Genomic DNA, 25,590 nt, shown 5'->3' with positions numbered 1-25,590 from the left:
TTTTTTTTTTTTTTCTTTTTGAGAAAAGGTCTTGCCCTGTCATCCAAGCTGGAGTGCACTGTTGCGATCACAGTTCGTTGCAGCCTTGAACTCCTGAGAGATCAAGTGATCCTCCTACCTTGACCTCCTAAAGTGTGTGGATTATAGGCATGAGCCTCTAAGCCCAGCCTCAAGTCATCTTTCTCCTGCTTTACTATTTCATTTTTAAATTATTTTTTTATAGTGCCTTTTGTCTTCTAGCTTGGTATAAATATTTACATATATTTTTGAACGTCTGTACTGGAATATACGCTCAACAAGGGCAGGGCTCTTTGTGTGTAGACATTGTTTAGTATGTAGTTGGCACGAAATAAAATCACTTAATGAAATACAAAGGCAGAATTTGGCTGTAAAACATAGTCTTGTTGGGCTGGGCTCAGTGGTTCACAGCTGTAATTCCAACACTTAGGGAGACTGAGGTGGGCGGATCACAAGGTGATGAGATCAAGACCAGCCTGGCCAACATGATGAAACCCTGTCTCTACTAAAAATACAAAAAATTACCTGGGTGTGGTTGCGCATGCCTGTAATCCCAGCTCGAGAGGCTGAGGCAGGAGGAGAATCACTTGAACCCCAGGTGGGGGTGGGAAGGTTGCAGTGAGCGGAGATGGTGCCATTGCACTCCAGCCTGGGCGACAGAGCAGGACTCTGTCTCAAAAAACAAACAAACCAACACAGTCTTGCTGGAGAAGGTCTATGGGTATAGAGGAAAGAGAAGGCCTCTTTTTGTCATCCCACATTGATACAGATCCCAGTTGGTCTCTGATCTTGTTTGTAGGGATTCTGTTGGCTGAATGCCTGTAGAGCAAGTGGGATGGCCTTCAGATTGTACCAACGTAGCTGGCATTGCTAACCGACTGTTGGGAGGCTCTGAAAATAAAAGATCTTGGAATTCCTCCCTCTCTCCCGGCAAAAAGAGATACAAAGGCGGAGAACTGGGTGAATTGTCCCACCCCTAACTGCCACCCACAGAAAAGTAACATTTTCTTTTATTTGATTAACTGCCTGACAACATTATTAGTTACAGTGGAAAATCCTTTGGGATTTGGACAGGTAGAAATTCCAAAGGTAGGACTGGAGGAGGGGCTGTGTAACCTGCTCTGTTTCTTCTTGAGAATAACCTTCCTTTTGATACCTACCCAAATTTTATTGGCTCCTTACAATCCTAACTCAAATCTTTAGGCTCTTTGAGCAGAAAGCAGTGCTTAGAGTAAGAGTTCAGCTACTCTGCCATCCTGAAAGCTTGTACAGAAGACAAGTGGAAGCCCCAAAACTTTGGCTGTTCCTGGCATGATTCGAGTCCCACTCTCCCTCCCCTCAACACCCATAGCCTCCCCATTGCTGTCTGCCTAGGAACCGTGAGTGTTGATCTCATCTTGTGCTGCTTTCTGAGTTGTCAGGCAGCCAGAAGGCCAGATTCCCATGTCTTCCCTGTTTTCCATGGACTCGGCATTTTCTGATCCCATCTTTCACCTTGATTTTTTTGGAACCTTTTCCCTGAGCCCTTTAAAACTCAAGGTATATAAGCAGAATTCCCCTAATCTTCAGCTTCTTCTGTGATGTGTTTTTCCCTCACATTCTCATTCTGACTGAAAATAGGCCATCTCCTGACGACACTGCCTCCCTGCAGCCCTCTCAAAAAGTACTTGCCTGCCCGTCCATCCCTCTCGTGTCACTAGGCCTCGCAGTAGCGTGTCCTCTTGTTCTTTGTTGCCATTTCTTTTCTTCTCGCCTCCCTAAAAAAACACCCTCTGAATATGATGTCATGAATTTGTACCATGCGCTTCTGTTTTTGCTGCCTTAATGCAGCATGCTCTGGAGGATTGAACCTCTTATGATGGACTTCCCCTCTTTATCTCTAGTAATGCTTCTTGCCTTAAAATCTACTTTGTCTAATGTCAGTACAGCTGTGCCAGTTTTCTTTTTGTTAGTGTTTGAATGGCATATTTTTCTTTCTTTTTTTCTTTCTTTTTTCTTTTGTTGTTTTTTTCTTTTTTAGGCATATTTTTCTATCTTTTAAAATTTTCAACCTTTCTTTATTCAGTTAGGTATGTCTGAACAGGTTTTTATCCAAATACTAAAAGCAAGTCTTTGCTTTTAACTTGCATTTAGTTCCATTCATAGTTTTCATTTAATGTATTTATTGATATATCTGTCTTTAGGTTATTAACGCAGAGGTTTTTTTGACCCACTTCTTCTATGTGGGGTTTTTTTTGTTGTTCCCTTTGATTTTCCTTTGCATCAATTCAGTATTATTATTCTGCCCTCTCCCTTAGCTTGGTAATTGTATGCTATTTGAAAAAATACTGTTCTCTTAGTGGTTATCCTAGAGTTAACAGTTTACTTCCTTAATTTATTAGTCTCATGTTGACTTGGTGTTTTTACCCTCCTGAAGGACAATGCAAAAATCTTAGAATGCTTAGCTCCACTTAGCCCCTTATGCCCCCAGTGTGTCATTATTGTCACATAGTTTAATTCCTGTAAGAAACTATTATATAATTACTTCATTTGGATATATCAAGATGTTTGTTCTTTTTGTTGCTTTTCATTTTTTTTTGTCTTGCTGTCTCTAGGCTGGAGTGCAGTGGCACGATCTTGACTCACTGTAACCTCTCACTGCCGGATTCAAGCAGTTCTCCTGCCTCAGCCCTCAGCCTCCCAAGTCCCTCCTGGGACTACAGGCATGCACCACCATGCCCAGCTAATTTTTGTATTTTTAGTAGAGATAGGGTTTTATCATGTTGGCCAGGATGGTCTCAATCTCTTGACCTGTAATCCCGCCCTTGGGATTACAGGTGTGAGTCACTGTGCCCGGCCTCTCATTTTTTGTTTTTTTGTTTTTTTTTCCCCCCAGGAGAAATAACTTTGTTTGGACTGAGAGCTGGAGAACAAGAATAGGACCTGAGACGGTATATTGACAGTATATTGGGCTAAGGAGGAGAGGTGAGGTTCCAAAACGACAGTCAAAGCTCATTGACTAAACAGACTCTGCTTCCCAGCAATCTTGCAGTTAGTGCAACCAACAACAGGCCTGCTGGGGAATGTATTTGCCACTAAATTCCCCAAGTATGCCAATTTACAAAAAAGATAGAGATTTTTCATCATAGTTAAGTTTCCACAAACTTCCCCAATCATAAGTATTGTAAGAGGAAGTAAAAAAAAATCACATTTTGCAGATCTCAGACTTGCCTTCAACATTTAGTTCATCATCATCAAAAAATAGCTTCCCTGCTAAACTCATTAGCTATATGATCTATCCAAGCAGCAAGAAGATGTCCATGACAATCCTCTTCCCATTTTCCCTAGCCACTCAGGACTGAACAGCAGAGTGAGGCTCAGGTATGGGGTAGGGGTGGGGAGCACAAGGTCTGCTTTCCCCCAGTACACCATGGCATCTGAAGCTTGATGGGAGAGCAGAACTGGTGAGACTTTAGGGAAGGGTCCAGGGCCCATATTCAGTCACTGCTGGAAGAGGAGGCATGCTTGCCATACTTGTGATGCTTGTGCATCTTTTTATGAGCTTTCTGCATCTTCTTGTGCACTGTCACTCCTGGTCCGACCATGCCAGGAGCCATGGGATTCACAGGAGGCTTTTCAGGGGCAGGCGGTGGGTATGGAGGAGAGTAGGGACCCAAGAGTTGGCATCCTGGATACTCTGGCTGTGGCATAGGATGGAGGCCCACCTGGGGGGAAAGTTGGATTGCCTTGGGGAGCTCCTGGGGGAGGACGCAAAAGACCTGGGGGAAAGAGTGGATTGATAGGTGGTGGGTGGGCAGGATCGGAACCTCCAGGGTACCCAGTGTTGGGGAGATATGGATTTGGCCCTGGCCGCCCAGCATTGGGATTCCATGTTTAGGTGTGTTCTCCAGTCCGGTAATAGGAAAAGGAAAAAGAGGGAATCCAGATACGCTGTCACTTTTCCACCGCCGCCTGGGCTTGATGCATTACATTCTTTTTTTTTTCTTTTGAGACATGGTCTCACTCTGTCACCCAGGCTGGAGTGCATTGGCATGATCTTGGCTTACTGCAAGCCTTTTTCCCAAGCTCAAGTAATTCTCTAGCTTCAGTTTCCCAAGTAGCTGGGACTATAGATGCAAGCCACCAGTGCCCTGCTAATTTTTGTACTTTTCGTAGAGATGGTGTTCCACCATGTTCTCAGGCTGGTCTCCATCTCTTGACCTCATAGCAGTCCTCTCATCTTTGCCTTTGGAAGTGCTGGGATAACAGGTGTGAGCCACCACGCCTGGCTGCTTTTTATTGTTTTGTGTACCTCTTAAGTTTCTGTTGTTATATATATATATTTTTTTCTGCCTGAAGAATATCCTTTGATAGCTCTTCTAGTGTAAGTCTGCTGGTGATAAACTTGTCTGAAAATATTTTTATTTCAGTTTCCTTTTTAAATTTTATTTATTTATTTATTTTAAATAGAGATGGGGTCTCACTATTAAAACAGGCTGGTCTTGGTTAGCCAAGGTTGGTCTTAAACTCCTGGCCCCAAGCAATCATCCTGCCTCAGCCTTCCAAAGGTATAGGCATAAGCTGTACACCACTGCACCTAGCTATATTTCAGCTTCATTCTTGATGGTTTTTTTTTGGGGGGGGACGGGGGGCGGTCATAAAGTTCTAGGTTGCATATACTTTCTTTTTTATTTTCTTTTCTTTTTCTTTTTTTTTTTTTTTTTTTTTTTTTTTTTTTTTTTTTTTTTTTTTTTTTTTTTTTTTTTGAGTGAGAGTTTCGCTCTGCCACCCAGGCTGGAGTACAGTGGCACAATCTTGGCTCACTACAACTCCCACCTCCCAGGTTCAAGCACTTCTCCTGCCTCCCTAGTAGCTGGGATTATAGGCACCCACCACCAGGTCCAGCTAATTTTTGTATATTTAGTAGAGATGGGGTTTCACCATGTTGGCAAAGCTGGTCTTGAATCCTGACCTCAGGTGATCCGTCCGCCTCGGCCTCCCAAAGTGCTGGGATTATAGACGTGAGCCACCTCGCCTGGCCAAGTATACTTTCTTTTGGCACTCCAGAGGTAGTTAATTCTGTTTTGGCTTCCAGTTTTTCTAATAATAGGTTAATTGTCAGCATAATTGTAATCTACCTTTTCTTGAGGTTGTTTACACTTTTTCCTTTTTGGATTTCAGCTATTTTATTGTGATGTGGTAGGTGTCACTTTATTTAAGACGGAGACTTGCTATATTGCTCAGGCTGGAATGCAGTGGCGTGATCTTAGCTCACGGCAACCTCTGCCTCCTGGGTGCAAGCGATTCTCTGCGTCAGCCTCCTGAGTAGCTGCAATTACAGGTGCGTGGCACACGCCCAGCTAGTTTTTGTTTATTTTTTTGTAGAGCTAGGGTTTCACCATGTTGGCCAGGCTGGTCTTGAACTCCTGACCTCAGGCAATCCGTCCACCTCAGCCTCCCAAAATGCTGGGATTACAGACCTGAACCACTGCACCCGGTCAGAATATTCTTTTCTGCTAAATTTACTTCCTTTAGGATTTTTTTTTTTTTTTTTTTGAGATGGAGTTTCGTTCTTGTTGCCCAGGTTGGAGTATAATGGCTCGATCTTGGCTCACTGAAGCCTCCACCTCCCGAATTTAAGCGCTTCTCCTCCCTCGGCCTCCTGAGTAGCTGGGATAACAGGCAGGCACCACCATGCCCAACTATTTTTGTATTTTTAGTCAAGAGGGGGTTTCTCCATATTGGTCAGGCTGGCCTCAAACTCCCGACCTCAGGTAATCCGCCCACCTCAGTCTCCCAAAGTGCTGAGATTAAAGGTGTGAGCCACTGCGCCTGGCTGATATCTAGAACTCTTATAGGTCCATTTCTGTTTTGTATTTCTTCTCGCCTTTTTTTTTTTTTTTTTAAAGACTGAGTCTTGCTATGTTGCCCAGGCTGCAGTGCAGTGGCACAGTCTTGGCTCACTGCAACCTCTGCCTCCCAGGTTCAAGTGATTCTTTTGCCTCAGCCTCCCTGACTAGCTGGGATTACAAACATGCGCCACCAAACCTAGCTAATTTTTGTATTTTTAGTAGAAACTGGGCTTTCACCATGTTGGCCAAGGTGGTATTGAACTCCTGACCTCATTATCCGCTTGCCTTTGCTGCCCAAAGTGCTGGATTACAGGCGTGAGCCACTGTGCCTGGCCTCTTCTGGCTTTTAGTCACGTATTTTTCACTTGCGCCTGGTTATGTTATATATATCCAACGGCAAACCACAGCCTCAAGAAGCCTGAAGAAAAAAAGGGACCGGGCGCAGTGGCTCAAGCCTGTAATCCCAGCACTTTGGGAGGCCAGGGCGGGCAGATCACGAGGTCAAGAGATTGAAGCCATCCTGGCCAACATGGCGAAACCCCGTCTCTATTAAAAATACAAAAAAATTAGCTGGGTGTGGTGGTGTGCTCCTGTAGTCCCAGCTACTCGGGAGGCTGGGCAGGAGAATTGCTTGAACCCGGGAGGTGGAGGTTGCAGTGAGCTGAGATCGCGCCACTGCACTCTAGCCTGGCACCTGGCGACACAGCAAGACTCTGTCTCAAAAAAAAAAAAAAGAATCCTAAAGGGAATAAACTAAAACACACGCACACGCACACGCATGCTACCTAAATTCACACTGAGGGCTTCATAATAAAATATAATAGCTAAAACCCAAAGAGAAAATAAAACAACCTGAAAAAAATTTTTTTCGAGCCTCTCAAGTAGCTGGAATTACAGCCTTGCACCACCACACCCCGCTAATTTCTGTATTTTAAGTAGAGATGGGGTTTTGCCACATTGGTTAGACTGGTCTCAAACTCCCTTAAGTGATCCACCTGCCTCAGCCTTCCAACCCTGTCTCTTAAAAAAATAAAATAAGGCTGTGCACGGTACCTCATGCCTGTAATCCCAACGCTTTGGGAGGCCAAGGCGGACAGATTGCTTGAGCCCAGGAGTTCGAGACCAGCCTGGGCAACATGGTGAATTGAAACCCTGTCTCTACAAAAAGTACAAAAATTAGCCAGGTGTGATGGTGCTTGCTTATAGTTACAGCTGCTTGAGAGGCTGAGGTAGGAGGAATACTTGAGCCCAGGAGGTCGAGGTTCCAGTGAGCTGAGATCTCACCCTCTGCACTCCAACCTGGGTGACCGGGCAAGACCCTGTCTCCAAAAAAAAATTAGTAAATCTCTTAGCCTCTTATGGTTCCCTCTGGATTGGGGAAAAAAAGGAGAAAGTTGGGGGGAAGAGCCTAATACCTAATTTCCCTTTCAGGTTTTTTTGAGTCTTCCCCCTTTTCCAGCTGAATGTGATGGCAGTCATGGCTTACAGCAACCTCAACCCCTTGCGCTCAAGTAATCCTCCCACCATAGCCTCCCAAGTAGCTGGGAATATATATATGTGTTTGTATGTATATATATTTGTAGAGATGAGGTGTTGCTATGTTGCCCAGGCTGGTCTGGAACTCCTGACCTCAAGGGATTCTCTTGCCTGGGCCTCCCAAAGTGTTAGGATTATAGAGTGAGCCACTGTGCCTGGCCCGAAGTTCCCTTCCTGAAGCGAAGTCTCTCTCCTGTGTGTGTTTTTAAATAGTGTCTCACTATGTTGGCCAGGATGGTCTTGAACTCCTGGCCTCAAGTAATCCTCTTGCCTCAGCCCCTTAAAGTGCTAGATTACAGGCATGAGCCATTGTGCCTGGTCGTTACTTTTCTGATTTCTTCAAGCAGATGTTCTTAATATTTTTTTTACCTTTTCTAGTTGTCTGTAGCGGGAGGGGTCTGAGTAACTTGGTTTCCTAGAAGGGAAGTAGGTGGTTTCTACCTTTCTGTCATTTAGTCTAGTATAATTTCTGTGTCTTTTCTTACTTCAGTATGCCTAATGATACTCTTCCCAGAGTTGCTGTGAATGGCAGCACAGGTTGAATACAACACCACCATTACTCTAATCCTTCCAATACTTGTCTTAATTCCTTGACCGCTATTCCCAGGATCCTGTTCTCTACGCTACCTCGGCCACCCGTTCCTTTGAGTTACTGTTATCTGAGATTCATTCCTCTGTCATATCTGTTTTAGACTTAGCATTCTACTTCCTCCTGATCTTCCCAGCTGATGCCCTTCCAGCATCCCTGTGATCTTTGACTCCATCATGACTTTTAGTTCATTGTGTATACCACCTTTTCTCCTGATCATTCTTATACCTTTGTTCAGCTTAAATTCCAGTCATTAAAACACATTGTCTCCTCCTTGTCATTAGAACATCTCCTCCATCGTCTCCTCCAGTCATTAGAACACATCGTCTTCTTGTGTCATCAGTTCTTTTGGCTATGCCACAACCTGTGTCTTACTGTGATTCCCTGGAAAATAGAGCACGTAACAAAGCATGTATTGCGCTAATACTTTACTTGAAGTTAGAGTGAAGGGGGAAAAAGGAAAGTGAGACAGGGAAGGAGGGAAAGCAAATATAGAGTGGTATGTTATCCAGCAAGCTACAGCATGATAAGAACCTTAGCTGGCTGCTCAGTTATATTGGAAATCTCTGGCGAATCATGGCACCTCTTAGAACACTGCTGGGGACAGATTGGAGGAAGGATGGCTGAGAGATTTGTTGGCTCCTTCTCATATCCTTTCTGTTATTGGTCAGAGTTGCCCAAAGGATCTTAGTTATTCTTTGCTTTTGGATTTGTTACTTGGCTTCTCTATGCAGCTGCTGGAAAAGCAGCTGATTGGGGTAATGGGGCTTCTGCCACAGTGGGCACAATGAAAGTCACCAAAGCCCAGCCCTTACCACTGGGGAGGTGGAGACCACTAGTAGTAGGCTGAGTTCATATGATCTTCCCAGATTGCAGGATTTTGCTTGTGCTGCTGAGCCTGCTTGAGCTGGGAGGTTCAGCAGGCAGGATCGAGTGGAATTCGGAGAGGGTGCATGAACTGCATTTGTTATGCCTCTTGTAATCCAACTTTTTGCCTATTCTGTGCTTGCTTTCCTATAGCTGAATGTGGCTGGAGAAACCATATGGACTACTCTGACTTTACAGTCATGATTACCAAGACCAAGAAGGCTTAATATAGGTTATTCCAGTTACTCTCCTAGGTAGTTTAAATATCTTATTTTAAATCCCTAATTCTCCCTTCCTCGCCCTCCTTTTATTTCATTGGGGAAAAAAACTGAATCAATTAGAAGACAACTACCAGCTCCCATTGCCAGATGTACCACCTGTTTACATCTGTGCCTGATACTCTGCCTTCTGTAGCTACTAGCTCAGGCTAACCCCTGTGCATGTATATACCAGGCTCCATCCTTTTCTACCTGTTTAAGGATATCACTGCGGTAGTTCCTCCTGTATTTGCGTCATCAAATTTTTCATCTCTATTTTATCATTCTTATCAGTATATTAACCAGGCTATTACTTCTCTTGTTTAAAAACTTCTTTTGATTATTTTGTATATTCTGCCTTTATTTCTTTGCTCCTATTTTTTGTTTTACACGTTTCATTCAGGCTTTTGTCCCCCTGCTCCTCTAAAATTGCTCATAAGGTCAGCAGTGTGCTCCATGTTGCTAAGTCTTCACCTTATTTGAAATATCTAACCCAAGAGACATACATGTATATCTCTGTGCGTGTATATATAATATATATAAGGAATATATATGTATATATATAAATTTAGAAGGTATACATGTGTATATATATAAAATTGACTGACATGACTGTGAAGGTCAGGAAGTCCCAAGATCTTCACTTGACAATCTGGAAACGCAAGATAACTGACAGGGTAAGTTCCAGTTCAAGTCTGAATGCATGAGAACTAGGTGAGCCAATGTCTCAGCTCAAGCAGTGAGACCCAGAGGGGTTCCCTCTTAAACTCAGCCTTTTTGTTCCCTTCAGGCTTTCTGTGGATTGTATGAGTACTATCCACATTAAGGAGGGTAATCTGTTTTACTTAGTTCATGGATTCAAATGTTCATCTCATCCAAAAAGCACTGTCACAGATAGACCCAGAATAATGTTTGACCAAACATTTGGGCACTTGATGTTGTATTCAGGTTGATGCATAAAATTAACCTTTACAGAACCCTTTCTACACTTGACATTTAGAACAGGATGCCAATGTAGTCCCTATGAGAGCTAGTCCCTGTAACTCCTGGCCTCAGCTCCGTTACCCTCCCCTTTTCTTTCTTTTTTCTTTTTTTTTTTTTTTTTTTTGAGGGAAACAAACAAACAAAAAAAACAGTCTTGCTCTATCACCCAGGCTGGAGTGCGGTGGCTCACTGCAACTCCAAAAAAAAAAAAAATTATCAAATCTCTTAGCCTCTTAGTGGCCCCCTCTGGAATAGGCAAATAAGGGAGAAAATTGTGGGGGGAAAGCCCAGTACTTGAACTTCTTAATGAAAATCCCCGGTTCAAGCAGTTCTTGTGCCTCAGACTCCCAAGTAGCTGGGATTACAGGCACCCACCACCATGCCTAGCCAATTTCTGTGTTTTTAGTAGAGATGACATTTCACCAAGTTGGCCATGCTGGTCTTGACCTCCTAACCTCAAGTGATCTGCCTGCCTCAGCCTCCCGAAGTGCTAGGATTACAGGCGTGAGCCACTGCGCTCGGCCTCCCCTTTTCTCTACTCCAGTCAGAGGTGCCAACTTGCTCTTTCGTTTCTTTTCTTTTTTTGAGACAAGGTTTCGCTCTGTCACCCAGGCTGGAGTGCAGTGGCTCACTGCAACCCTCCACCTCCTGGGCCCAAGTGATCCTCCCACCTCAGCACCTCCCTGAGTAGCTGGGACTACAGGCAGGTACCACCACATGCCTGGCTAATTTTCTTATTCAACATGCTGTTTCCTGACTGTTGCTGGATAGACTTCTATGTTAGGGCCTTTGCACTCCTCATTCATCTGCCTGAAGTGCCTCCTTGCTGCTGGGCGCCTCCTCCCCATCCACATAGCCCACAGACTTATTCTTGCCATGTGTACTGAAATGTGACATTCCCATGAGGGTTTTTCCTCATCAGTCTGTCTACATTTCAGCTGCATCCCTGGCACTTCCTGTTCCCCTTCCTTGCTTTCCTTTTTTCTCATTTACTCTTATCATTATCTAACAGACTTCCTTATTTATGTCGTTTATTGTCTCATTCCTTCAACTAGAGGTTGAAACTGTGAGGTGAGAGGAGAGCTTTTTAAAATCTTGTTGCCTTAACATCCCCCCTCCCCCCGCTGCTTCTAGAACAGTGTCTGGTGCAAATTTGCCTCTCAGTAACAAGTTTCTGTTTGTGTAAAAATATGGGCGGAATTTCAAAGCTGTGTGGTAGAGAAAGAAAAATGAACAGAAGCTTTTCCCAGGAAGTATACAAAGTATAGGTGTCTGGCCTGGAACTCTCCACAAAGAATACCTTTATTGCTCTACAAATGCTATTTGTAATCTAACCATGCATGAGGTGATAAAATTCTGAAGGTACCTTGTAGCCTTCTCTCCTTCCTTCTAGCTCCATGTGTGTGTGTGAGTCTGCATGTGTGCGTGTAGGAGTAGCACTGTGCTAAAGAGATTTACAAACATGATCTTATTTAATCCTCATAACAATCCTACACCACAGGTGTTATCATCCCCTTTGTACAGACCATGAAACTGAGATTTAGAGAGCTTAAACGATGTGCCTGAGGCCTCAAGTGGTAAGGGGCAGAACGCAGCTTTAAGTGACTTATAATTTTTATGTTATATGTCACCTCCTAGATAAAGAGATGTCACCCTATTTTGTGTCAGGCGGAACTGGGGAGTTTTGGGCAGATTACTTAACCCCTACTATAGTTTCAATGTGGATTGTCCTTAGCAAACCTCATGTTGAAATTCGACCTCCAGTGTTGGAGGTGGGCCCTAATGGAAGGTGTTTGTGTCATGAGGATGGAACCCTCATAAATAGATTAATGGCATCCTGGGTGAGGGGTGAGTTCTTGCTCTGTTAGTTCCTGTAAGTGCTGGTTGTCAAAAAGAGCCTGGTGCCTCTCTCTTGCCATGTGACCTGTGTACATGCTGGCTCCCCTTCACCTTCGGCCATGTGTGGAAGCAGCCTGAAGCTTTCACCAGATGCCCAGTCTTATAGCCAGTGGAATCATGAGCCAAGTGAATTTCTTTTCTTTATCAGTTACCCAGTGTCACATATTCCTTTAGAGGAACACTAAATGGACTAAGACAAGTCCCTTTAGGCCATAATCATATACCTACTCTCAGCTCACTGCTACCTCTGCCTCCCAGGTTCAAGTGATTCTCCTGCCTCAGCCTCCCAATGCTGAGACAGCTGGGCTTTTTTTCTTCGTTGCATAGTATCAGGAGCTCTCCTTTTCCAGTGGGGTCTGCAGTAGGACCTGATGGCTTATGCAGTGGCTCAGGGCAAACATTCCCAAAGGGAGGAAACAGAAACTGCTAGTTCTTTTTAAAGTGTAGGCCCAGAACTGGCATATCATCACTTCTGTCACATTTCCTACGTGACTTTATGTCTCTGACCATCCCAGACTCACTGTGAATAGTGACTGCGTGGGGTGTGGGAGTACGTCCATTGAGAGTGGACTAGTCCACACTATTTTTGAGAATGAAAAGGGGCCTATTAAAAACTCTGTTAGGTTGACAGGCATAAACTGGAGCTGTCCTCACCTAGTCTGGACATGTGGTTGTGGTTATGGTTATCATCCCTGTGTCCTGGAGAAAGCAAGACGTGGGTGTGACCTTGAATCTTTTCCTGCAAGTCTCCTAATGTGAAAGTATGACTGCATTGAGTATGCTTCCAGTATTTTAAATTGAACATGGCCTCTAAGCACAACCCATCAACTTTGTTGTTGTTGTTTATTTTTTGAGACGGGGTCTCACTCTGTTGGCCAAGCTGGAGTGTGGTGGTGCTATCTTGGCTCACTGCTACCTCCGCCTCCTGGGTTCAAGCGATTCTCCTGCCTCAGCCTTCTGAGTAGCTGGGGCTACAGACTACAGGTGTGAGCCACCATGCCTGGCTAATTGTTTTTTGTATTTTTAGTAGAGATGAGGTTTCTTCATGTTGGCCAGGCTGGTCTCGAACTCCTGACTTCAAGTGATCTGCACACGGCCTCCCAAAGTGCTGGGATTACAGGTGTGAGCCACTGTGCCCAGCCACCATCAACTTTTCTTGGTGGGCACTCAGTGATGACAGAAAGAGTTACCTAGTTTAACACTGGAGGGAAAAATTGGCTTTGAATTTACTGAGAAATAATTTTGTTGTTGGTTTCTAGTGGAGAGCTTTCCTGAGGAATTTTTCTTTCTTTTTTTTCCTTCCACTGCAAGGGGAAATTTTTTCAAGACTAATTTTGACCACGTGCCATTTTTTCTTTTTTTTGAGACAGGATCTCACTCTGTCACTCAGGCCGAGTGCAGTGGAGTGATTATAGCCCACTGTAGCTTCAAACTTTGGGCTCAAGCAGTTCTCCCACTTCAGTCTGCTGAGTAGCTGAGACTGTGTGCCACTACGCCTGGCTAATTTTTAAATTTTTTTACAGATAGGGTCTCACTGTGTTGCCCTGGCTGAATTCCTGGACACAAGCCATCCTCCTGCCTCAATGTCCCAAAGTGCTGGGATCACAGGCATAAGCCACTGTGCCTGGCCAGCGCTGTTTTCTTTCTATACGCTGACCTGGAATCTAATCCTCTCATAAGATAAAACTTCACTCTGCTCGTTAATCAGATGGTTTTAAAGGTTTCATCCAGCTCCAAGACACTCTGATAATCCAATAGAAAGTGGTTATAAACACTGAAAGTATAATTGGGAAGCTATAATAAAGGCTTTCACAGTTCCTATGTGATCTGGTGTCAGATGGAATTCAGGAAACTCCATGCTTGGTGCTTTTTTTTATTTTTTATTTTTTATTTTTTTATTTTTTTTTAAGACGGGGTTTCACCATGTTGGTCAGGCTGGTCTTGAACTCCCAACCTCAGGTGATCCACCCGCCTTGGCCTCCAAAGTGCTTGGATTACAGGCATGAGCCACCACGCCTGGCCCAGTGCTTTTTTTTAATATAAAAATTTTTATATAGAGATGGGGGTCTTACTCTATTGCCCAGGTTACTCTTGAACTCCCAGCCTCAACTGGTTGTCACTCCTCAGCCTCCTAAAATGCTGGGATTACAGGCATGAGCCACCATGCTGGACTACCCATTACTTTGAAGGAAAGTTAGTTGCAATTAAAAATGGAGGTGTTTGTTTGTTTGTTTAGATGGAGTTTTGCTCTGTTACCCAGGTTGGAGTGCAATGGCATGATCTGGGCTCACAGCAACTTCTGCCTCTTGCATTCAAGCGATTCTTTTGTCTCAGCCTCCTTAGTAGTTGGAATTACAGACGTGCACCAACATGCCTGGCTAATTTTGTTTTTTTAGTAGAGATGGGGTTTCACTGTGTTGGCCAGGCTGGTCTCGAACTCCTGACTTCAGGCGATCCACCCACCTCTGCCTTCCAAAGTGCTGGGATTATAGGCATGAGCCACTGTACCCGGCCCTGGAGTTTATTCTTAACAGAATATCAAATCTTGAAAAGTTGACTATAAGGAAAATTCTAAAATTAAAAATTATATTTTCTATATAATAAATAGAAGGTAGATTTTTGAGGTATGACATTTAAGTTGTGAGATGCCTCTAAATGTATACATACATGCTTGTGCACTCCACGTAATTGTGCCTCAGAGGTAGGGTGACGCTTTTTGTCTTTCCTGAAGCATGTTATTCTTGTACAGTGCCCAGGGAAAGGATGTAGTTCCTATGGAGTGCTTGCCTGATGCAGTTCTGTCTTGCCCATGGTTGGGGGTGGTGTCAATGAAAATTCTCAATTTGAATGGTATGTAATAGGCTTCTTTTTTTTTTTTTTTGAGACGGAGTTTCGCTCTTGTTACCCAAGCTGGAGTGCAGTGGCATGATCTCGGCTCACCGCAACCTCTGCTTCCCGGGTTCAGGCAATTCTCCTGCCCCAGCCTCCTGAGTAGCTGGGATTACAGGCACGCGCCACCATGCCCAGCTAATTTTTTGTATTTTTTTAGTAGAGACGGGGTTTCACCATGTTGACTAGGATGGTCTCGATCTCTTGACCTCATGATCCACCCGCCTCGGCCTCCCAAAGTGCTGGGATTACAGGCTGGAGCCATCGTGCCTGGCCCTTTAATAGGCTTCTTATTGATCCTGACTACAATATAAAAAACAGGCTGGTCTTGGTGGCTTACACCTGTAACCCCAGTGCTTTGGTAGGCCAAGGCAGGAGGGTCGCTGGAGGCCAGGATTTCAAGGCTGCAGTGAGCTATACAATTATACCACTGCACTCCAACCTGGGTAACAAAGCAAAACCCTCTCTCAAAAGCAAACCAGTCAACCAGCTGCCAAAACCCAAACAGTTCTCTCCAACTTTCAGCAGATTTGATCTCTTGTTGGCTGAACAAGTCACTAGTCAGATGAATCTCTGCTTCCTGCCACCTAGGGACAGAAGGTTCCCACCAGCATTGAATTTCAGGTATTATATAACAAATATTAAGTTTTTTGACATCTTTCCACAACATGTTTATATTTCTTTCATTCATTCATTCATTTATTTGAGACGGAATCTTGCTCTACCGCCCAGGCTGGATTGCAATGGCGTGATCTCAGCTCACTGCAACCTCCACCTCCTGGATTCAAGTGATTCTCCTGCCTCAGCCTCCCTAGTAGCTGGGACTACAGGTACCTGCCACCATGCCTAACTAAATGTTGTATTTTTAGTAGAGATGGGGTTTCACCATGTTGGCCAGGCTGATCTTGAACTCCTGACCTCAGGTGATCTGCCCACCTTGGCCTCCTAAAGTGACGGGATTACAAGTGTGAGCCAGGGTGCCTGGCCTCTTTTTTGAGATCCTGAGTCTGGCCGTGTTGGCCCAGTTGGTCTTGAACTCCTGTCCTCAAGCAGTCTCCCGCCTTAGCCTCCCAAAGTGCTAGGATTACAGGCGTGAGCCACTGTGCCCTGTCCAATGTTGCCTAGTTTTTCTCCTGCAGACTTTTAAATTTTCCTCAGTAGATATGTCTAAAATCTTACGATATAAAAAAATATTGCAGCTGCCGGACACAGTGGCTCACGCCTGTAATCCCAGCACTTTTGGGAGGCCCAGGTGGGCAGATCACTTGAGGTCAGGAGTTTGAGACCAGCCTGGCCAACATGGTGAAACCCCGTCTGTACTAAATAATACAAAAAGTAGCAGGGTGTGGTGGTGGGTGCCTGTAGTAACAGCTACTTGGCAGGCTGAGGTGGGAGAATGCTTGAACCCAGGAGGCAGAGGTCGCAGTGAACTGAGATTGCGCCACTTCACTCCAGTCTGGGCGACAGATTGAGACTTAATTTCAAAAAAGAAGTTGAAGCAATGTATATTTATTAAAATTATATATACAGGTACGGAAACGAGCTATATTATTATTAGAATTGTATGCAATAATGATTGCATAGTATGTTGGTATGAGTATGACCATAATTTTTTTTTTGTGGGGGACAGAGTCTTGCTTTGTTCTCAGGCACCAGGCTGGAGTGCAGTGGCGCGATCTCGGCTCACTGCAACCTCCGTCTCCCAGGTTCAAGCAATTCTCCCTCCTCAGCCTCCCGAGTAGCTGGGACTACAGGCATGCGCCACCATGCCCAGCTAATTTTTGTGTTTTTTAGTAGAGACAGGGTTTCACCATGTTGGCCAGGTTGGTCTCAATCTCTTGACCTCGTGAACCACCCACCTCAGCCTCCCAAAGTGCTGGGATTACAGGCGTGAGCCACCGCGCCCGGCCAGTATGACCATAATTTGACTCTACTTGACATGTTTTTGTTTCTGCTATTCTGTATTGTAGCTAATCTGCATGGATTGTTTTTCTACATATAATCTCTGCTCAGTTGATTTAACTTTTTGGAGTCCTGGAAGTGGAATTGCTGAATAAAAATTTAGATATGCACTCCCAAATTGAGCCAGGTGTGGTGTCATGCACCTGTAGTCCCAGCTGCTGAGGTGGGAGTATCACTTACGCCCAGCCGTTGGAGGCTGCAGTGGGCCGTGATTGAGCCACTGCACTCCAACCTTGGTAACAGAGTAAGAAACTGTCTCTAAAAGAATTTTTTTAAAATGTAGGAATGTTTTCTTTTTCTTTTTTTTTTTTTTTATCAGACAGAGTTTTGCTCTGTTGCCCACGCTGGAGTGCAATGGCCGGATCTTGGCTCACTGTAACCTCCACCTCCTGGGTTCAAGCGATTCTCCCGCCTCAGCATCCCGAGTAGTTGGGCTTACAGGTGCGCACCACCACACCTGGCTAGTTTTTGTATTTTTAGTAGAGACGGGGTTTTACCATGCTGGCCAGGCTGGTCTCAAACTCCTGACCTCAGGTACTCTGCCCACTTCTGCCTTCCAAAGTGCTGGGATTGCAGGTGTGTGCCACCGTGCCTGGCATGGTAGTGTTTTCTATACAAGTTTTGGATGTAATTCTCTTGGGAATTTTTTCCTGATTTGTACAGCTGCCAGTGTACTGTTCATGACTGTATCCATGGGAACATAAGTAGGATGACATAAGTTTATAACTTGTTGCTAGGCAGATCTAGCTTGTAATGTATTAATATTAACATTTTCTCATTAAAAAGTATTTGGATGGTTTTCTTTTGTGTCGTGAAGGTAGCTAAACAGCATGATCTGGAATTAACCTGTGAAGTTGTATAAATCCTTTTTAGGACAATGAGATAATCTTACTTTATCTTATCTTTTCTTTTTTTCTTTTCTTGACAAGGTCTCCAGTGGCATGATCAGGGCTCACTGCAGCCTCAACCTCCTGGACACAAATGATCCTCCTGCCTCAGCCCCTCCCCTCCTCTTACCCAGCTCCCCTCCTCTTCCCCAGCTCTCCTCCCCTTCCCCAGCTCCCCTCCCCTTCCCCAGCTCCCCTCCCCTTCCCCAGCTCCCCTCCTCCAATAGGGAATACAGGTACGAGTCAACACTCCTGGCTAATTTATTTATTTATATATAATTTTTTTTTGCTTGTTCTGTTGCCCAGACTGGAATGCAGTGGTGTGATCGAGGCTTACTACAACCTCATCCTCCTGGGTTCAAGCGATTCTCCTGCGTCAGCCTCCTGACTAGCTTGGATTACAGGCATCTACCATAATGCCCGGCTAATTTTTGTATTTTTGTGGAGATGGGATTTTACCATGTTGGCCAGGCTTGTCTTGAACTCCCCACCTCAGGTGATCTGCCTGTTTCAGCCTCCTAAAGTGCTGGAATTGCAGGCGTCTAGCCTTTGTTTGTTTGTTTGTTTGTTTGTTTGTTTTTGAGATGGCGTTTCGCCATGTTGCCCAGGCTGTTCAGGTTGTCCACCTTGGCCTCTCAAAGTGCTGGGAGCTATTGTGTCCATCCTAGTCATATTTTTAATTAATTGAATGTTTGAAATGGAAGATAATTAGTTAAAATAACTGTGTCTTATGCCTGTCCTCTTCAGTTGAAATGGTATTCAGATATGTATGAATGAGATGTGAACACTGGATCCATCCTAAAGTATGTATCAGATTTCAGAGTGACGACAGATATCTTGGGTAGTCCTCTTGACTCTGAAAGACTTGGTGGACTTACCAGGAAAACCCCATGGAGATCAAGATACCTGTCTCCTATTTTGGTTACAGTTTTTTAAAATTGATTTTTAAAAAATGTAATATGAGTTTAACTAAATTTCAAAAAAGTTCAGAGTGAGATGTAATTGAGGTCACACAGCTCTTTTCTCCAGAGAATGCCACAGTTACACCTGATCTGATTGTAATTTAAAGAATTATTTGAGACTGGACACGTTGGCTCATGCCTGTAATCCCAGCACTTTGAGAGACTGAGGTAGGAGGGACTCTTGAGCCTAGCCTGGGCAACATAGTGAAGCCCCGTCTTACAGAAAATTTAAAAATTAGCTGGGTGTGGTAGTATGCACCTGTAGTTTCAGGTACTTTGGAGTCTGATGTGGGAGTATCACTTGAGCCAGGGAGGTTGAGGCTGCAGTGAGCTGCCATTGCACTCCAGCCAGGCTGACAGAGTGAAACCATGTCTCAGAAGAAAAACAGAAAAGAGGCCGGGTACTGTGGCTCACACCTGTAGTTCCAGTACTTTGGGAGGCTGAGGTGGGCGGCTCACAAGGTCAGGAGATCGAGATCATCCTGGCCAACACGGTGAAACCCCATCTCCACTAAAAATACAAAAAAAAATTGGCTTGGTGGTGTGCGCCTGTAGTCCCAGGTACTTGGAAGGCTGAGGCAGGAGAATCAGTTGAACATGGAAGACAGAGGTTGCAGTAACCTGAGATCGCACCACTACTCCAGCCTGGTGGGAGAGTACATCTAAAAAAAAAAAAAAAAAAAAAAAAAAAAAAAAAAAAAAAAAAAAGAAAAAAGAAAAGAATTATTTAAGGAGTTAGGCACAGTGGTTCATGCCTATAGTCCTAGCACTTTTGGTGGCTGAGGCAGGTGGGTCACTAGAGCGGTTATAAAGTGAAACAGTGAAACCCCATCTCTACAAAAAAAAAAATACAAAAAGTAGCCAGGTATGGTGGTATTCATTCCCCTTTAGTCCCAGTTATTCAGGAGGCTGAGGTAAGAGGATCACTTTGCCTGGGAGGTTGAGGCTGCAATGAGCCGAGATCTGCACTCCAGCCCCAACAGCACCACACTCCAGCCCCAACAGCAGAGTTATACCCTGTCTCAAAAAAAAAAAAATAATATTTCTACAGTTTTTTGTGCTAGCCACTATGATAAGTGTTTTATAGGACAATTTGGGGAAGTAATTGCTGTTAACTCCATTGTACTCATATAAGGAAACTCACACTTCCATAAGGTTTGCTATTTCTTGCCCACTAACACATATGCTTCAAGAAAGCAGGGACTATGTGTTACTTCTGCCTTATCCCCTCCTGTATCTAGCATAGTTTCTTTAGGGTTTGGGTAGTGTGGCAAATACAGTCGAAATGCTGGTTTTATAAAGATGATTGTTGTATTCTCATTTCTTACCTTTGAACTTGTAGTTTGTAACTCTTCATAGGGAAATCATGGGAATGTGAGCAGCGCTGAATCTGCGTATATTAAAAAAACATGTCATTTTTGGGTTTCATGTGGGGAACGTTTGATAGTACCTCTCTTGTAATTTGATAAGGTCCAGTACTTGGGGACAAGGGTGGTTAGAGTTGTGACTCCATTCTGTTGGGGTGTGCTTAGTTTTACCTCTTTCCCTTTACTCCTGCCCCAGCTGCATCTTGGCCCATTGTCCTTTCAGTTTCTTGCTCTAATTGAAAGAATACACAGGAGAAGAAGGAATCTGATAGAAGAAATAAACAACTTAGTTTGACAGTATTAACAGGTATCTGATCTAGATGTTGAGTATAAGTTATATGCAGTGCCTCATATTTCTTGCCTTTGAATCATAGAAAATAAAATGTTAGAGCTGGTTAGGATTTCTGAGATTATTTGGCAAGAGGAAATTGAAGTTCAGTTCAATTCCATAGAATGTTGTTAAATGTATTTCTTCATTTATTACGATTGATAATATTTGTCTCATAGGATTGCTATGAAGAGTAAGAAATACTCTTTATGAAAGTCTTAGGCTGATTTGATGATAATAGTCATAGTTAAACTTGTTTAGAAGTTAATCTGGGCTGGGCACAGTGGCTCACACCTGTAATTTCAGCACTTCAGGAGGCAAGGGTGGGAGGATCCCTTGAGCCTAGAAATTCCAGACCAGCCTGGGCAACAAAGTGAGGCCTCGTCTCTACAAAAACCAGCCGGGTATGGTGGCACGTGCCCGTGGTCCCAGCTACTCAGGAGGCTGAGATGGAAGGATCACGTGAGTCCAGGAGGTTGAGGCTGACGTGAGCTATGATCATGCTGCTGCACTCCAGCCTGGGTGACTGAGTGAGATCCTGTCTATTAAAAAAGTTAGTCTGGCCCGGGTGTGGTGGCTCACATCTGTAATCCCAGCACTTTGGGAGGCCGAGGTGGGTGGGTCACCTGAGGTTGGGAGTTTGAGAACAGCCTGACCAACATGGAGAAACACCGTCTCTACTATAAAAGTGCAAAATTAGCTGGGTGTGGTGGCGAATGCCTGTAATCTCAGCTACTTGGGAGACTGAGGCAGGAGAATCACTTGAACCCAGGGGGCGGAGGTTGCAGTGAGCGGAGATTGCATCATTGCATTCCAGCTTGGGCAACAAGAGCGAAACTCTGTCTGAAAAAAAAGGTTAGTCTGTGTTAGCATAGTATGGTCAGAAAAGTATTCTGACACAGTATAGGAGGGATCAGGTGTGGGGGAATGGAGTCGGGAAGGCCATTTTAAAGATTTTACAGTTTTCTAAACTGGATGGTGAAGTCTAAGCATTAAAATGGAATAGATTAGAGAAGATGTGAGCAAACCATATAGAGCTGGCAGGAAAGGAAGAAAGGTAAAAAGATTGAGATTTGGAATGTTGAGTAATGGGATAGTATAAACAGTATAGCAGTACAGAGATGTCACTAATGTTTTAGAAACCGAAAAAATCGGTTAATGCATAGTAATTACCTTGGCAGAACTGAAAAGGGGCAGGAGTGATGCTGGAGGAGACAGGTTGCTACTGCAGAACTGCAGCAAGGCCTAGGAGCTGGAGGCACCAGGTATCTCCAGAGGCCCAGGTGTGGTGCGGTTGGTCCTAAGCTGATGGGCTCTGAAAGTCTCTAGGAAGTCCTTCTCTCTCTAGATCATGCTTCATTCCAGCAGTCTAGCAACTAGACTTACCCTGGCCTTGCAAAAGACGAGTTTACTTTTGGTAGGGTTTGAATCAGAGAGGGACCTTAGACTTGAAGTGGGGAGAGCAGGTGGAAACTAACTAGACATGGTAGAGGAGATGTATAGATCAAGTGAAAGCTTGCATGTTGAATGGTCATTCCAGAATTCTTAGAGCCTGGCTTATATCCTCCAGCAAATTAGAAGGTTCTTCTTTGGGAGAAAACCGGCCCAGATGCTGACAATTTAGTTTTACCCTGTATTCCAGTGATTACTGCGTAACAGCTGTTGCTGTTACTATTGCCTTAAAACAACAATCATTTTATTATCTCACTTTCTGGTGATCAGGATTTAGGAGGACATCAGTTGGGCAGTTCTGGCTTCGGTTTCTTTGACTTAAGTTGTGGTCCCATGGTGGCTGGAGGCAGGGGTGCTGAAGTGGCCTTGGCTGGCCAGACATCTTTCTTCATGGTCTGTCAGCGTGGGCTGACTTGCGCTCCTCATGGTGTTGTGGCCTCTGACTGCTTATAAGAAAGTGCAGGCATCAAAAGCAAGTATCCTGAGAAAACTGAGTGCAAACTGATTCACTTTTTATGACCCAGCCTTGGAAGTAACATAGCATCTTTTCCAATGTAGTCACAAGTCTAGTTAGCTTCAAGGGCAGGGAAGGTAGATTCCATCTCTTGATAGGAGTACAGAAGTGGAATTGCAGTCAGAGTGTAAGGGGTACCTGTGGGATGAGATGAGAAACATTCTGTGACCTCCTTTGAAAAACACCATCTACCACATTTTATGCTTACACCCTCCCCCATCACATCGCCCCCCCCCTTCCTGCTGTGGCATTAACTTCAAGTTCAGCATCTTGTCATCTGAATCAAGCCCAGCTGTGGCCACCCAAAGCTCCTCAGGTGTGGTTCCTCTAGATCTGAACCCATGTGACCTGAAGAGACGAAATCTCTCGCTTCCTCTGACATAAAATGGCAGGACTAGCTTAGGATAATTGCTGTAGACACAACTGTCCAGAAAAGAGGAAACAGGAGGCACAGTGGTTTCTCATCTATCACCTTTCTGAAATTCAGCAGGCCACACATTGCCAGTTCCTTGATTAGGTCTCAATTCTGGTGCCTGGAAATGATTCTTGCAGGCTCTGGCTTCTGCTGAGAAACCGGAGCCTGACATTACCCTTCTGAATTACCCTTTTCTGTAAGAAATGGCTGATTTTATAGCTAAGTAGATTTCTTTCTTTTCTTTCTTTCTTTTTTTTTTGAGACAAAGTCTTGTTTTGTCAACTAGGCTGTAGTGCAGTGGTGCAATCTCGGCTTACTGCAGTGTCCGCCTCCTGGGTTCAAGTGATTCTCCTGCCTCAGCCTCCTCAGTAGCTAGGATTACAGGTGCCCACCACCACGCCCAGCTAATTTTTTTATTTTTAGTAGAGACAGGGTTTCACCATTTTCGTCAGGCTGGCCTCGAACTCCTGGCCTCGTGATCCGCCTGCCCGCCTCCAAAATGCTGGATTACAGGCATGAGCCACCATGCCCGGTATAGCTGAGTAGTTTTCTTAGCCTTTGTGCTTATAGTATTTTTGGAGGAACAAAAAACCTTCCCTTCATTTTGTACTGTTTTTGTCCCTTTCAGTCCAAACTGGTATAATTCCTTTGAAAATTTTGTGGGCTGTGTATGTGTCACTTTGTAACCTACTGCATTAGACAGGAACCACATTTAGCTAGTTTGTGGTGTCCTTCATTTTCTTGGGTTCCTTGTGTGTCACCAGCCTACTAGTATTCTTAGAAACTCTGTTGTTTGATGTTGGAAAGGACAGTGGAGAAACTTCTTAGATCTTTTTGAGGTTTTAAGAAAGTTTTACAGTCACAATCAGGATTTACTGAGAATTTTGAGAATCATTTCTTTTTTTTAAAATCCTGCCTGAAAATATCCTTAGGTAGATCGTGGAGTTTATTAGGTACATTTCCTGTTTTCCACATTTCTAAACGCCACATTTTCCACTACTTAGACAACAGGGGACCCTTTTCCTGCAGTGTACAATAGTAGTTTTCTTAGTTTCTGTTAAGTTCTTCCTGATAGTTTCCTTGTTGAGGCCCTTCAGGCTTTTGCTGATAGCACAGCCTCTTAAAGTCCTTGCAATTTCCACCTGCCCCCCGGCCCCAAAGCCAGTAGCACATGTTTTGGGTTTTTGTTGCAGCATCTCACTTCCAGGGGCCAAAATCTGTTCCATAGTCTTGCTGCCTGAAAAATGATGCCCAAAATTTAGTGACTTAAAATAATTCCATGGTTTCTGTTGGTCAGAAATTTAGGAACAGCTTGATTGGGCAATTGTGGCTCAGTTTCTTGCTTTGGTTGCAGTCAGATGGTAGAGCTGGAAGAGCAGTGGGCGGGGAAGGCAGTGTGCACGGCTGGGGGAGGGCCAGGCTACACCACCTCCCCAAGGGCTTGTGTGCACTTGTTTGTGCTGCTTCTTCGGGGCACTCAGACTGCCACATGGCTTTGTGTCCACATGTATGTCCTGCAGGAGGACAAGAGAATCCGTGTTACCTTTTATGATGACCAGTCTTGGAAGTAGCATCACATTATTTCTGCTATAGTCACCAACTTGCCTAGGGTTCTAAGGGAGGAACACAGACCTCATATCTTAAAGTGTCAGTTGGCCACACTGTAACAAGGTGATGTGTGGTGGGAGATAATGTAATCAGCTCTAGAAAAACGTAATCCACCATAGCAGTTAGATCCCTGTCTGATCACCTTCAGGGAGCCTTGCCATTAATAAGCACCCGCTGTGAACATGAAATTAAAACTTACTTTTTAGTACTTCCTTCTTAACTATGACTTAACAGTCAAGGATTATCAGACACATGAAGAAAGCCTCTACAGTCTAACACCAACAGATAAAAAGAAACCAAGTGAAGAAATAGGAAATATAAGATGCATAAGTAAAGTTCAAATTTGAAAAAGAAAAAGGCTTAAAGAGCTAAGACAGAATGCATGACATAAAAATAAGAAGGTGTCAAGTAGGGGTCCATTCAGAGAACAAGAAAGCGCTTGGAAAATAGGATAGCAGGACAACTTTTTAATAGAAAACTGAGGAACTCTTGCAGAAAGTAGTACGCGAAGAGAGATGAAAAGAGAAGGACAATGCCCGATTGCCTCCTTGACTGAAAAATGCTTAGGCGGGAAGAGGAAGTGTGGACATGTGAATAAGGAATGTATACTAATGATAATTAATATTTTTGCTTTTGTGATAATAGCACTGTGGTTATAGAGGAGTATGCCCTTATTCTTAGAAGATGCATACTAAAGGAAGTGTCATGATGTTTGCATTTTTCCAATGGTTGTGTGCACACATGTGCGCTCACACACGGAGAGGGAGGGAGAAGGGAGAACGGTTATGTAGAAGAGAGACAACTATATCAATTATGGTATAATGTTAGTAATTGATGATAAATACAAGAACAAAAGAGAAGGGAGTACTTTAGAGTTAATGGATCAGTCCAGGAGCTCCAACATCTGAATTGTTAGGTGTTCCAGAGAGAAAAAAAGATAATAGGAAACAATATTAAATCAATGCATTAAAATTTTTCAGAACTGAAAGTCACAAATCTCCACATTGAGCAGACCCACTGAGTGCCCAGCACAGTGAATAAAAGAAAAAATAGCGGCTGGGCACGGTGGCTCAAGCCTGTAATCCCAGCACTGTGGGAGGCCGAGGTGGGTGGATCACAAGGTCAAGAGATCGAGACCATCCTGGTCAACATGGTGAAACCCCGTCTCTACTAAAAATACAAAAAATTAGCTGGGCATGGTGGCGCGTGCCTGTAGTCCCAGCTA

General features: G+C 44.1%; 1 protein-coding gene and 1 pseudogene across 1 annotated transcript in view; one reads left to right on the top strand and one right to left on the bottom strand.

Annotated features, from left to right (window-relative positions):
* Nucleotides 1-25,590, top strand: part of RCOR1 (REST corepressor 1) — a 131,284-nt gene that overhangs the window by 24,632 nt on the left and 81,062 nt on the right. The gene's annotated exons all lie outside the window — the stretch shown is intronic.
* LOC108303986 lies at nt 3,026-3,888 on the bottom strand (annotated as a pseudogene).

This window comes from Cebus imitator, unplaced genomic scaffold (genome assembly GCF_001604975.1).
Source record: "Cebus imitator isolate Cc_AM_T3 unplaced genomic scaffold, Cebus_imitator-1.0 Scaffold52, whole genome shotgun sequence".
Lineage (NCBI taxonomy): Eukaryota > Metazoa > Chordata > Mammalia > Primates > Cebidae > Cebus > Cebus imitator.
This window is presented reverse-complemented; position numbering and strand designations above follow the sequence as displayed.